Source organism: Cherax quadricarinatus, chromosome 14, assembly GCF_038502225.1.
Source record: "Cherax quadricarinatus isolate ZL_2023a chromosome 14, ASM3850222v1, whole genome shotgun sequence".
In the NCBI taxonomy this organism is placed as follows: domain Eukaryota; kingdom Metazoa; phylum Arthropoda; class Malacostraca; order Decapoda; family Parastacidae; genus Cherax; species Cherax quadricarinatus.
This window is the reverse complement of record NC_091305.1, coordinates 19,485,305-19,499,793: the sequence shown is the minus strand read 5'-3', so window position 1 is coordinate 19,499,793 and position 14,489 is coordinate 19,485,305. Positions and strand designations below refer to the sequence as shown.

The following is a 14,489-nucleotide window of genomic DNA, read 5'->3' as shown; positions in this document are numbered from 1 at the left end:
CACCAAGCCCGCGCCAACCACCTGGACACCTGTTTGCAGCAGGTAGGCAGGCAGGCACACAGGAGACACTCGCAAGATGAGCGGAGTGCGGCACAGAGGACACGGGCACTCAAGCACCCATGTGGTCTGGCAAAAAACCGCCTCTAGACCACAAGCAAATAGAGGCGAACGACTGAGTTCCAAATCGAGGAAGGAGAAGGGACAAGGAAAGGATATTCACCTCGCTAGACACAGGCAATATGACCTACTGATCAGATCAGATCGACTGGTCCGAACCCTCGACTGGTCCGAACCCTTGATGGTCCGAACCCTTGACTGGTTTCAAACGGATTCGTTGGACAATAAAGCAGACTGTAAACGGATGGGGTTGTAGGCGCCCTTATCAAACACAAACAATAAATATAAATCAGGAACGTACACGGTAAGCTGTCCAATATACAAGTACAGTTAGAAATAGAAATACAAATAGCTAGAGCTTCATTTAAGGTTATTAATAGAGTATTCAAGAGGTTGCTAGTAGAATTACAGTAAATCAACCATTCAAATCATTATGAAGCTCTGTATAGTCTGCAGTCAATCAAACAAACGGGCTTCCACATGGATAAATTGTCATTTTTGTGGAAATTGGTGTCATGCCCCTTGTCCAGATATCCAAGAACTAGCTACAAGCAGTATTAAAACAGGGAAGTGTTTTTGGGTATGCCCAAATGAGGAAAATCTGTGGACTAAAATCACAAGGGTATTAAAAGAGGATAACATCAAAGCTGCTTTCATAGACAACCTGGAAGCTTTCTACAACAGATGGGAACATAAAGTCTGGGCTGAATGGTACTGCCCTTGATACTGGCCATGTAGTCAGAAACTGTAAGGCTGGAGGTGATGTCCTGGTAGTCAGTAAATGTGGGGCTGATAGTGCTGTCCTGGGAGACAGTAATGGTGAAGCTGGAGGTGCTGTCCTGGGAGACAGTAATGGTGAAGCTGGAGGTGCTGTCCTGGGAGACAGTAATGGTGAAGCTGGAGGTGCTGTCCTGGGAGACAGTAATGGTGAAGCTGGAGGTGCTGTCCTGGGAGACAGTAATGGTGAAGCTGGAGATTTTGTCCAGGTAGTCGGGAATTATACGCAGGAAGGAATACATATAAATGACCTCATAGGGGACAGGAGCCGTAGTGGGGAAACAAGTGTAGTCAAAGATAAGATAAAACCAATATTGCAAACTAGAAATACCACAGGAAATAGCAAACAAGAGGACTCCACTAGCTATAGTGAGGATATATTACCAAAAACAACTGGTGGGAGCTCCATTGTTGGTGCTAGGGAGGATAGGAATAAGACAGGGAAACATGCACCAACAGGGAATACAGTCACAGAAACCCAAGGCAAACGGAAACCAAGCCTGTGCACATACTATGCACTTGGTATCTGCAGACATGGGAAATCTGGAAAAACAGACGGGACGTGCAACTATGACCACCCTAGAAAATGCCATGCCCATATGACAACAGGAAAATGCAAATTCCCTTCCTGTAAGCTTTTTCACCCTGAAATGTGTACCTCTTCACTACAGGAAAGACTGTGCTATAACTTAAATTGCCAGGCACACCATCTAAAGGGTACAAAAAGATACAAAACATCCAGGCCATGGGAAAACCTGGGTAGCCACAGCCACTCAAGAGGGAGAGGGTTTTTTTTAGTGCCAGGAAGGAAAAAAAACTGGCAGGAAATGGCAGAAATCGTACACCAAATCCAGTCATTCCTGGAGTGGAACCACAGTCGATGGCCTCCACTCCAAACCAACAGATACAGATACTAATGCCGGAAAAAAAATCCCCCCCCAGTAACAACAATACCACCAGTCCGATGACATTCTTCTTTGCAAATATACAGGGTCTAAAGCCAGCAACAAACAACAAAATACCTTTCATCCGTGGACTGCTTGCAGAGGCAAAGGCAATGTTCGCGGCTTTCACTGAGACCCACATAAAGGATCACTTGGACAACGAAATATGGATCCCAGGTTACAACCTATACAGATGTGACAGAGTGAACAGGCAAAGGGGGGGGGTTGGCCTGTACATTGCAGAGTCACTTGTTTGCACAGAACTGCTAAATGCCTCAAATGATGTAGTGGAAGTTTTTGCAGTAAAGGTCGAGAACCAAAACCTAGTCATTGTGGTAGTCTACAAGCCTCCAGATGCAACATCCCAGCAATTCCAGGAACAGCTGTTAAAAATTGACCACTGTCTGGAAAATCTTCCAGCTCCTGCACCCAACATCTTGCTCCTGGGGGATTTCAACTTAAGGCACCTAAAATGGAGGAATATAGCAAATGATATTGTTGCAGGAATAACACCAGGAGGCAGCTCTGATGAAAACTCTCACTCACACGAGCTTTTAAATCTCTGCACAAAATTCAATTTAAGCCAGCAAATAATAGAGCCTACTAGACTGGAGAATACACTAGACCTCATCTTCACTAACAATGATGATCTGATAAGAAATGTCACCATATCAAAAACAATATACTCAGATCACAACATAATTGAGGTTCAGACATGTATGCGTGGAGCCCCAGACCGACATAATGAGACTAGTCACGAGGGAGCATTCACCAAATTCAACTTCAATAACAAAAACATAAAGTGGGACCAAGTAAACCAAGTCCTAACCGATATAAGCTGGGAAGATATACTAAGCAACACAGACCCCAACTTATGCCTAGAACAGATTAACTTGGTGGCACTCGATGTATGCACAAGGCTTATTCCTCTAAGAAAAAGGAGGAGTAGATGTAACATAGAAAGAGACAAGCATTCCCTTTACAGGCGACGGAAAAGAATAACAGAGCGGCTAAAAGAGGTCAATATATCTGAAATGCGTAGGGAGACACTGGTCAGAGAAATAGCAAGCATCGAACTCAAGCTAAAGGAATCTTATAGGAGTCAGGAATCGCGGGAAGAACTAAAAGCCATAAATGAAATCGAAAAAAACCCAAAGTATTTCTTCTCCTATGCCAAATCAAAATCGAGAACAACGTCCAGTATTGGGCCCCTACTTAAACAAGATGGGTCCTACACAGATGACAGCAAGGAAATGAGTGAGCTACTCAAGTCCCAATATGACTCAGTTTTTAGCAAGCCGCTAACCAGATTGAGAGTCGAAGATCAAAATGAATTTTTTATGAGAGAGCCACAAAATTTGGTTAACACAAGCCTATCCGATGTTATCCTGACGCCAAATGACTTCGAACAGGCGATAAATGACATGCCCATGCACTCTGCCTCAGGGCCAGACTCATGGAACTCCGTGTTCATCAAGAACTGCAAGAGCCTTTTCCATCCTATGGAGAGGGAGCATGGACACAGGGGTCGTCCCACAGTTACTAAAAACAACAGACATAGCCCCACTCCTCAAAGGGGGCAGTAAAGCAACAGCAAAGAACTACAGACCGATAGCACTAACATCCCATATCATAAAAATCTTTGAAAGGGTCCTAAGAAGCAAGATCACCACCCATCTAGAAACCCATCAGTTACACAACCCAGGGCAACATGGGTTTAGAACAGGTCGCTCCTGTCTGTCTCAACTATTGGATCACTACGACAAGGTCCTAAATGCACTAGAAGATAAAAAGAATGCAGATGTAATATATAAAGACTTTGCAAAAGCCTTCGACAAGTGTGACCATGGCGTAATAGCGCACAAAATGCGTGCTAAAGGAATAACAGGAAAAGTCGGTCGATGGATCTATAATTTCCTCACTAACAGAACACAGAGAGTAGTCGTCAACAGAGTAAAGTCCGAGGCAGCTACGGTGAAAAGCTCTGTTCCACAAGGCACAGTACTCGCTCCCATCTTGTTCCTCATCCTCATATCCGACATAGACAAGGATGTCAGCCACAGCACTGTGTCTTCCTTTGCAGATGACACCCGAATCTGCATGACAGTGTCTTCCATTGCAGACACTGCAAGGCTCCAGGCGGACATCAACCGAATCTTTCAGTGGGCTGCAGAAAACAATATGAAGTTCAACGATGAGAAATTTCAATTACTCAGATATGGTAAACACGAGGAAATTAAATCTTCATCAGAGTACAAAACAAATTCTGGCCACAAAATAGAGCGAAACACCAACGTCAAAGATCTGGGAGTGATCATGTCGGAGGATCTCACCTTCAAGGACCATAACATTGTATCAATCGCATCTGCTAGAAAAATGACAGGATGGATAATGAGAACCTTCAAAACTAGGGAGGCCAAGCCCATGATGACACTCTTCAGGTCACTTGTTCTATCTAGGCTGGAATATTGCTGCACACTAACAGCACCTTTCAAGGCAGGTGAAATTGCTGACCTAGAAAATGTACAGAGAACCTTCATGGCGCGCATAACGGAGATAAAACACCTCAATTACTGGGAGCGCTTGAGGTTCCTAAAACTGTATTCCCTGGAAAGCAGGCGAGAGAGATACATGATTATATACACCTGGAAAATCCTAGAGGGACTAGTACCGAACTTGCACACGAAAATCACTCACTACGAAAGCAAAAGACTTGGCAGACGATGCAACATCCCCCCAATGAAAAGCAGGGGTGTCACTAGCACGTTAAGAGACCATACAATAAGTGTCAGGGGCCCGAGACTGTTCAGCTGCCTCCCAGCATACATAAGGGGGATTACCAACAGACCCCTGGCAGTCTTCAAGCTGGCACTGGACAAGCACCTAAAGTCGGTTCCTGACCAGCCGGGCTGTGGCTCGTACGTTGGTTTGCGTGCAGCCAGCAGCAACAGCCTGGTTGATCAGGCTCTGATCCACCAGGAGGCCTGGTCACAGACCGGGCCGCGGGGGCGTTGACCCCCGGAACTCTCTCCATGTAAACTCCAGGTGTTCACTCGGATTTTAATTTAATTTAATATGTTTATTATGCACCCCATACCCATCCTGTGGGCGGTAGTCAAAAGATTACAGAGGTACATAATGGGTCCAGGGACTGGGCCTCAAAGTTTTGATAGCTGAGCAAGCCACAGAGGCAATGAACTCACAATTTACAAAGGTAATGAACTCACAATTTACAAAGGTAATGAACTCCAGGTAGGTCTAGTCACAATCATTACAAGTTACAAAGGTATTTACAGATTACAGAGGTACACAATGGGTCCAGGGACCGGGCTCCAAAGTTTTGATGGCTGAACTAGGTACAAGGTAATGAACTCACAAGTTACAAAGGTAATGAACTCACAAGTTACAAAGGTAATGAATACTGTAAGAATGGTTACTTACGTTTATACATGGCTGCAATCATGAACAAATTTTAGAGTAATGAGCAATTCACACTTCCACACCCGGTCACAACTGTAGTGAGTTATTGGTGCAAATGTTGATTGCTGAGTCTCTCTCTCTCTCACACACACACACACACACACACACACATACAAATTCATACACACACACACATAAACACACACACACACACACACACACAAACTCATACACACACGCACACACACTCATACTCACACACACTCATACACACACTCACACTCATACACACACACACTCATACTCACACACACACACACACACACACACACACACACACACACACACACACACACACACACACACACACACATGCACACATGTGGTAATGCTTTATTTACAGCTAGCAAAGTCAGGGTATTTCTCCAGAATGGTCTGTAATATACCACTGTGGATAAAATACTTAGCCATTTCTTGAACACTTCTGAGTGAGTTGTTTCTAAATTCATTAATTTTATCGCACTCCAGTACATAATGACGCAGGGTGTGACAATAATCCATCTGGCAAAGTTTACATTTCGTTTGGTCTACATCTGGTGGTGGTGATTTAACCTGCCAAAGATACTTGTAACCCAGCCGGAGCCGGGCGGTAGTGACATCCAAGAGTCTGCTTATTTTGTTGGATGCACCATAGACATGTGGCTCCTCCTGCATGATAGAATGATGATAGATGGACTCACTGGTGTCAATCTCCCTGAGCCTTAAGTCCATAAAATTCAGCTGAAGTTCTTTTCGTATTATTGTTCTCAAACTACTACCTGACAAGCCAAGATTGTAATCTACTCCCTCTTTGAAAGCATACAGCTTAGCCAATTTATCAGTTCTATCATGCATCTGAAGACCAATGTGAGATGGAATCCACAGCATGTGCACTCTGACTCCACTGTCCACAATCCTACCATACCTGTGTCTGGCTTCTGACACAAGCATGCCACAATTTATGCTTAATGAGTTGAGAGCATTTATGGATGACAGAGAATCAGTTACAATTAAACTGTCAATCTTTGATACATAGATGCATTTCAGTGCAAGGAGTATGGCAAACAGTTCTGTCTGAAGGGTAGAGGCCCAATTATTGATGCGTGCTCCAATTTCTTTAAGAGAGCCATCACTCTGTACGACAACAGCAGCACTACCAGCTGCACCAGTGGATTGGTGAACAGAACCATCAACGTAAATAATTTGCGAGAGTGTGTGCTGTGTGACTAAGTTATCAATACAGCTTAAGGCCTCATGTTTGGCTTCAAGGCGAAGTTTTGGTTGTGATTTAAGAAGTAGTTTGGGGGGAAATGGAGGAATGGTAGTTTGGAATGGGGTAATATTCCATGGAGCGGAGAAGTGCCGCTGTTGCCTTACTTGACATAGATCATGTATCTGATTCATGCGGAGGTCGGTTCCAGTCTTTTCGATCCATCTGGAGGAGTGTTCACCAGTGCTGAGGAAAGTTTGGAGGGCTTCTGTGCAGGGGTTTGAATGAGCTTGCCTGAGCATATTAACCCCAATTAGGATATTTCTTTCAGTAACACGATCTCTGATGCTTGGAATATCAAGTTCTTTTTGCATATTTAAAATTTTGGCAGTACGAGGGCATCCTAGGATGATCCTCATTGCTTCGTTCTGCAGTTTTTCCAGCCCTCCAAGCTTCCAGTCAGACACAAGAGCAAGTAGTGGCGCAGCATAATCAACCAATGATCTAATATAAGCAAGATACATCATTTTCACAATTTTAACATTAGCACCATACCTGGGGTGAAGCCCTGCCACAACTCTAAGTGCTCTTAGTCGTTCTTTGTATTGGCGACAAAGTCTTGTTACAACAGGTCCAAGTAGTGGAACCTCAAAGCCTAGATACCTGTATCTGCTTACATATTCTAGAAGAGACCCATCATGCAATTGGATCTGACGAACTGTGCCTCTCTGTCGAGGAGGACGCCTATTGAGTATCTTTGTTTTATCAGTAGAGATTATCAACCCCAGGTCCTGACACGAGGCTAGTACATGATTAAGAATGTTTTGGGTGTTGGAGAATCCGGTGGTGTGAATCATTATATCATCAGCAAAACTAATCACATAATTATGGGGCTGACTAGGCATAGCATTAAGTAATGCATTAATTAGAATATTGAACAGTGTGGGACTGAGCACACCTCCCTGTGGGGTTCCTAATTCAAAGTCTTTAGTTACACTTCTATGTCCCTGGAACAACACAGACGATTTTCTGTTGGACAGGTAGCCTTTAATCCAGCGGAGAAGCCATCCTCCAACATCCATTCTGGCAAGTTCACTAATTATTACATGTCGGTTGGCTACATCGAAAGCGGATTTAAGGTCAAGGAAGGTAGTGTAGGAACTGTCAGTGTGCAGGGTGAGAAAGGTGGCTATGCAATGATGCACGCTCCTTCCATGCATGAAACCATGTAACCGGGGAGACAAAAATTGTTTGATTCTGTACATGAGACGATTAAGAATCATTCTCTCAAATGTTTTACACAAGCAGCTAGTAAGAGATATTGGGCGAAATGCATTTTGTTGATTGGGCTTAGGAATTGGAATGATGAGGCTGTTGGTCCAAGATTGAGGGAGCTCCCCAGTTACATAGCTCATGTTATATAATTCAAGTAATGGATTACCTGGTACTCGACACAGCAATCTGAGTATGTTGTAAGTAATACCATCCTCACCAGGCGACGTGGAGTTGCCCTTAGTTAGCGCTGCATCAAGTTCATAATTAGTGAAAGGAATGTTGCAATCATCTGCCTTACTGAGCATAAAGCAAACAAGTCTCTCCCTTGCATCATATTTATCATTTAATTTTGCCTGTGTGGTACTGGGAAGATTGTCATAGCTAGATGTAGCAGCCCAAGCACTGACTAACTCATTCGCCCTATGCAAGGGATGAGGGTGCGCGATCTGCCCAGTTCGTTTACCCTTAATTCTATTTATGTCCCTCCATGCCCGGCTAAGTGGGGTGTGAGCATTAAGACCGTTGACAAATTTTTCCCAGTCGGTTTGCCGCAGCTCTGTCATACGCTCTCTGGCAGCAGCAAGGGCAGTTTGGAAGAGCCTCAGCATTCCAGGGGTAGGCGACTTATTTCACTTCACGCATTCTCTTAACTTAGTGTTATTATCACTGATTACATTACAATTCACAAGACGATTTAATGTCTCATAATTATTATACACATTAGAGGTCACTCCATTAAGATCTGAGACCGATGAGTGAGGATTAAATCACGGGTATTTTCCCCTGGACACACTCCATGGCGGCGCACCAGTCACCACCGGTCCTACCATTATTCACTAATTTTACCACTTATTACAGCGGTCCCGTCAATCATGTTCCCTCACTCCTTATCAGGGACAGTTACGACACTTCCTATTATGAAGCGAGGCCTATATTAATCCTTAGGCCGCCGTGAATGCTAATTTCCTGGTCCCGTGTTTTCACAGCTTCTTAACTCCATTCCAAACACTCCCGCTCTCTGATGCCCCGTCTCGACCTCTCCCCTGCACATCAGCGCAGGCACAGAGCTTCCCTGTTGGTTCTATTCCATTTTCAAATACATTTTTCGACCCATATCGACACATTAAACACCTATTAGGCACTATAGCTTCGGAAGATTAAAATATTTTCCACAGTTCCAGCAGTCATAGAAAGTGGTTGTGCCGAGCAAGTTATTTTTTGAGGTGAAAGGTAGGGGGTTTTCTTAGCTAAACCCTTTTTAAATTTATAATAAATATTTACTAAGCACGTACTGTTGCTTTCTATGTGAACGGGACAGCCGTGCAAGAAGTTCCCACTAAATCAGGAGAAAGTTGCTACCTTGTCACTCATTGGAGCCTGGAATGAAAAATGTTCAGCATCCACCTCTTAATGAACCAAACAAGATTTTGCTTCCACCATTACGCATAAAACTGAGGCTTATAAAAAACTTTGTAAAAGCTTTAGACAAATCCGGTCAGGAATTCAAGTATTTAACATCAAAATTTGGATTCAGGACATGAGAATACATAAGAATTAACTAATCTCATTTAAGAAGCATACAATTTTTCAAAAATTGTTGACCAGTGTTATTTGCTGATTTAAGGTGAATTTGTTGCAGATTCAATAGCTCATGTGTGTGTGAATTTTCACCTGAGCTGCCTCCTGGGGTTATCTCTGCTCAAAATATTATATGCTACATTCCTCCATTTTAGGTGTCCTTAAAATTGAAATCACCCAGCAGCAAGATGTTTGGGGCAGGAGTTTACCTGGAGAGAGTTCCGGGGGTCAACGCCCCCGCGGCCCGGTCTGTGACCAGGCCTTCTGGTGGGTCAGAGCCAGATCAACCAGTCTGTTACTGCTGGCTGCACGCAATCCAAGGTATGAGCCACAGCCCGGCTGGTCAGGTACCGACTTTAGGTGCTTGTCCAGTGCCTGCTTGAAGACAGCCTAGTCCCTCTAGGATTTTCCAGGTGTATACAATCATGCATCTCCCCCGCCTTCGTTCCATGGAGTACAGGTTCAGGAACTTCAAGTGCTCTCAGTAACTGAGGTGTTTTATCTCCGTTATGCGCGCCGTGAAGGTTCTCTGTACATTTTCTAGGTCAGCAATTTCACCTGCCTTGAAAGGTGCTGTTAGTGTGCAGCAATATTCCAGCCTAGATAGAACAAGTGACCTGAAGAGTGTCATCATGGGCTTGGCCTCCCTAGTTTTGAAGGTTTTCATTATCCATCCTGTCATTTTTCTAGCAGATGCGATTGATACAATGTTATGGTCCTTGAAGGTGAGATCCTCCGACATGATCACTCCCAGGTCTTTGACGTTGGTGTTTCGCTCTATTTTGTGGCCAGAATTTGTTTTGTACTCTGATGAAGATTTAATTTCCTCGTGTTTACCATATCTGAGTAATTGAAATTTCTCATCGTTGAACTTCATATTGTTTTCTGCAGCCCACTGAAAGATTCGGTTGATGTCCGCCTGGAGCCTTGCAGTGTCTGCAATGGAAGACACTGTCATGCAGATTCGGGTGTCATCTGCAAAGGAAGACACGGTGCTGTGGCTGATATCCTTGTCTATGTCAGATATGAGGATGAGAAACAAGATGGGAGCGAGTACTGTGCCTTGTGGAACAGAGCTTTTCACTGTAGCCGCCTCAGACTTTACTCTGTTGACTACTACTCTGTGTTCTGTTTGTGAGGAAATTGTTTTACCTGGAGTTTACCTGGAGAGTTCCGGGGGTCAACGCCCCCGCGGCCCGGTCTGTGACCAGGCCTCCTGGTGGATCAGAGCCTGATCAACCAGGCTGTTGCTGCTGGCTGCACGCAAACCAACGTACGAGCCACAGCCCGGCTGATCAGGAACCGACTTTAGGCGCATGTCCAGTGCAAATCCATCTACCAACTTTTCCTGTTATTCCTTTAGCACGCATTTTGTGCGCTATTACGCCATGGTCACACTTGTCAAAGGCTTTTGCAAAGTCTGTATATATTACATCTGCATTCTTTTTGTCTTCTAGTGCATCTAGGACCTTGTAGTAGTGATCCAGTAGTTGCGACAGACAGGAGCGACCTGCTCTAAACCCACGTTGCCCTGGGTTGTGTAATTGATGGGTATCTAGATGGGTGGCGATCTTGCTTCTTAAGAGTTGGGAGATTTTCCAGTCATCAATTTTCAAAAGCTCTTCCTGGAATTGTTGGGAAGTTGGATCAGGAGGCTTGTATACAGCCTCAATGACAAGGTTTTGGTTTTCAATCTTTACTGAAAAAATTTCCGTCGCATCTGAATAGGTTCTAACCTGGGATCCATATTTCGATGTCAGTGATCCTTTATGTGGGTCTCTGTGAGCAGTCCACTGATTTAATTTTTTGTTGTTGTTTGTTGATGGCTTTAGACCGTATATTTCCAAAGATAAATGTTAGTCATATTGATGAAATGTAGGGGGCTTTGTTTGCTGTTTTTTTCCCTGGCACAAAAAAGACCTGTCTGGAGTGGTTGTGGCTACCCTGGTTAATTTTCTATGGTCTTAGTGATCTGTATCTTCTTGTCCCTTTTAGACGGTGTGCCTGACAGTATGCAATGTCTTTCATGGACTGGCGAGTAACACATTTCAGGGTGAAATAAATTACAAGAGTAGGATTCTTCAGTTGTCATGTGGGTGTGGCATTTTTTTGTACGTCCCACCTGTTTTTCCAGATATTCCATGCCTGTAGATACTCAAGGCATAGAATTGCTCTCTGTTTGCCAGGATTTTTTGTGTCTGTGTTCCCTACTGCTACATTTTTTCCGACTCCTCACTGTCTACAGCACTTGTACTAACATCAGGGCCTCCACTAATTTTTGCTGGTAATGTATCAACACTATTCCCCGAAGCATCATCCCCAGTATCACTGCTATTTTGCAACTCTGGAATTCGCATATCTTTGGCTATACCTGTTTCCCCAGCACCAGGACCCCTGGTGCTGGGGCTGGGGAAACAGGTATGGTGCTGTATTCTTACAAGTACTGTCCTCCAAGACAGCACCAGCACCAGGGGTGATAGCTTCCATCTGACCCTCTCCTTTTACTTTTAACTGGCAAGTTTTCTAAGGAGGATATTTAGGTGTTTCTGTATTTTAGTACAGATGTAATTTTTTGGAAGGGCAGACCCAAAAACATTTTCCTGATTTAATATCATTAGTTATTATTATTATTACAATCAAGGGGGAAGCGCTAAACCCGGAGGATTATACAGCGCCTGGGGGGGGGGGATGTGGAAGGCATTCAGGCTTAATTTGGGGAACTGGAGCACAGATCCAATTCCCTAAATCAAGAGCCCCTCACCAACATCAAGGAACCTTCCTTGAGGGGAATATCATTAGTTGATGATTGTTGAATATCTACACACGATCCATGAAACCATTTTCACAGAAGTTACATGCATCCCAAGTGAGACCTTGCTTATTACGACTGTTGTAGATTACACAAGTTTTCATGATGGTACTTTTTTTTAGTGTTGTATATACATACTGTAGTTTGTATATTTTGTGTATTTTATACTTATTTTCCTCATTAGAGTCACCAGCTGAAGTATGGTACACGTCTGGCTCATGGCTCGCTGCTTGCAGTAGACGACCCAGGTCAAGCAGGGGTTTGGTGGATGCTGCAGCTCCTCCCGCTTGAAACAACTACAGAAAAACAATGTGCTCAAATGGAAGGGTTTAAGATTATACCGAGTATAATTAGGAAGCAGCAAATTTTAAATTGTACTTCTTTTTATCTTCTTTTGTGCTGCCTAAGTGGCTACTGTCTTATGCACCCCATGCCCAACCTGAGAGAGGTTGTGCAAAAGAACCGGATTACAGAGCTAACAGTGGATCTTTGCGAGAGACTACTGCGCATACCTACAATATCTACATAACACATGTAGATACAATCTCGACAAAACATAAATGTTATCATTTCCACTGAAAACTTTAGTCATTTGGTAGGTTATAGTCTCATCAAATAACAGTTCATTCATCTAGCCGGTGTAAAATGTGGACACAATTCCAAATTACCTGGTATCTTAGATCATCAATAACAACAAAGAGATTTGCTATTTTCCTTAGACCAGAGGTTTCATCATGTCTGATAAGGGATAATAAGATTTAGCTGTCTATTAGACTGGGTGCCATATAGAATCTAATAGATTTTCTTGTAAATATAAGGACACAAGTCTACAGTAAATATATCATTCTTATGTTAGTTCATTTGATGAACATGGAGTCCCTACTGTTAAGAATTTTATACATTGTAAATATTCCTGGGTATAATGTCTTGTTTTATCTATGTCCTCAAACTTAATGTTGTTGTTGTTGTTGTTGTTGTTTTTGTTATTGTTTTTATTGTTATTATTTAGTACACACCAATAAATATATATAGGTGATTCTTTTCACTTTGCCTTTAAGTTATTTATATTTACCTTTAATAGCTTCTGGATTTTAATCTTTCTATATTTCCGATTCATTCTTCCTCCCTAGGAATGCTAATAAAGAGCTCTAGCCACAATTTAATATCATCCAAGAACCCTATGAAAACAAGTTAGAATCTTGTGTGTTGTAATTAGGGCATTATGTGACACGTCCTGCATGTACCATATTATTATTATAATCATAACCTAGCGTTAAACCCACAAGGGTCTTACAGCGCTGTGCATGTACCATACTCCCTAATATTTCTTTAAGTTGGGTAAATAGACACGTGCAACTAATATTCTTCTTGCAACACACCGGCCATATCCCACTGAAGCATTATTATAATCAAAGAAAGTGCTAAACCGACAAGGGTCATACAGCGCTGTCCCACCAAAGCAGGGTGGCCCAAAAAGAAAAACAAAAGTTTCTCTTTTTAACTTAGTAATGTCTACAAGAGAAGGGGTAGCCCCTTGCTCCTGGCATTTTAGTCGCCTCTTATGACACTTACGGCTTATGGAGGAAGAATTCTGTTCCACTTTCCCATGGAGAAACTATTATTATCATCAAAATTAAGCAGTAAACCATGTGCAACTAATAAAACATTTATTGTGGCTGTTTTGCTCACCAAAACATAGCCATAGCCATTATCAGTGTCTCATTAATAACACATTCATTCGTGTAACATTGTCAGTAACATTCTCATTTCCTTTGTGTTTGGAGGGTGTAATGCTTACAAAAAAAAAAAAAGTGCAAAATACGCCTTCATTTCCACATTTCGCTCTAAATACAGTGTTTTCAAGCTTGAAAAACTTATAGAGCAAAATGTCTCAAGACTTGCTCTGTATCTCGGCATCTTTCCTCCACATGATCTGCTCATCTTTTTTACACCATGTACTATATTACACTGTTATGCATTTTCCTTGCAAAATGAGCATGTGGTGGTTGTTGTTCACATCGCATGGTTGGTCAGGTTAAGACCAGTATCAGGATGGGTGACCATATGCTCACTACCTCATCTTTGGCAAGTAGTGCATCCAGAAGCCTTGTACAGTATAAGAGGGATGCAGTAATGAACACCTGCTCCAACAGTGCACTGCTAAGATTTTTCTTCAAGTACAATAATTTTGATCCATATAGAAGGAAGACACTAAGTTTAGACTGTTCACGAGTATTATTATTATTATTATAATAAAAAAAGAAGCGCTAAGCCATGTTCACGAGTAAATTCGAAATTTTAATGACATTGTTAATTGTGC

General features: G+C 42.8%; 1 protein-coding gene across 2 annotated transcripts in view; it reads left to right on the top strand.

Annotated features, from left to right (window-relative positions):
* The window catches only part of LOC128695951 (uncharacterized), a 119,596-nt gene extending 106,382 nt beyond the window's left edge, over positions 1–13,214 (top strand). For both annotated transcript variants that reach the window (XR_011392003.1, XM_070084891.1), the window contains exon 6: positions 12,354–13,214. The gene's annotated coding sequence lies outside the window, so the exon portion shown is untranslated. The remainder of the gene's footprint in view (positions 1–12,353) is intronic.
* Positions 13,215–14,489: the final 1,275 nt, after the last annotated feature.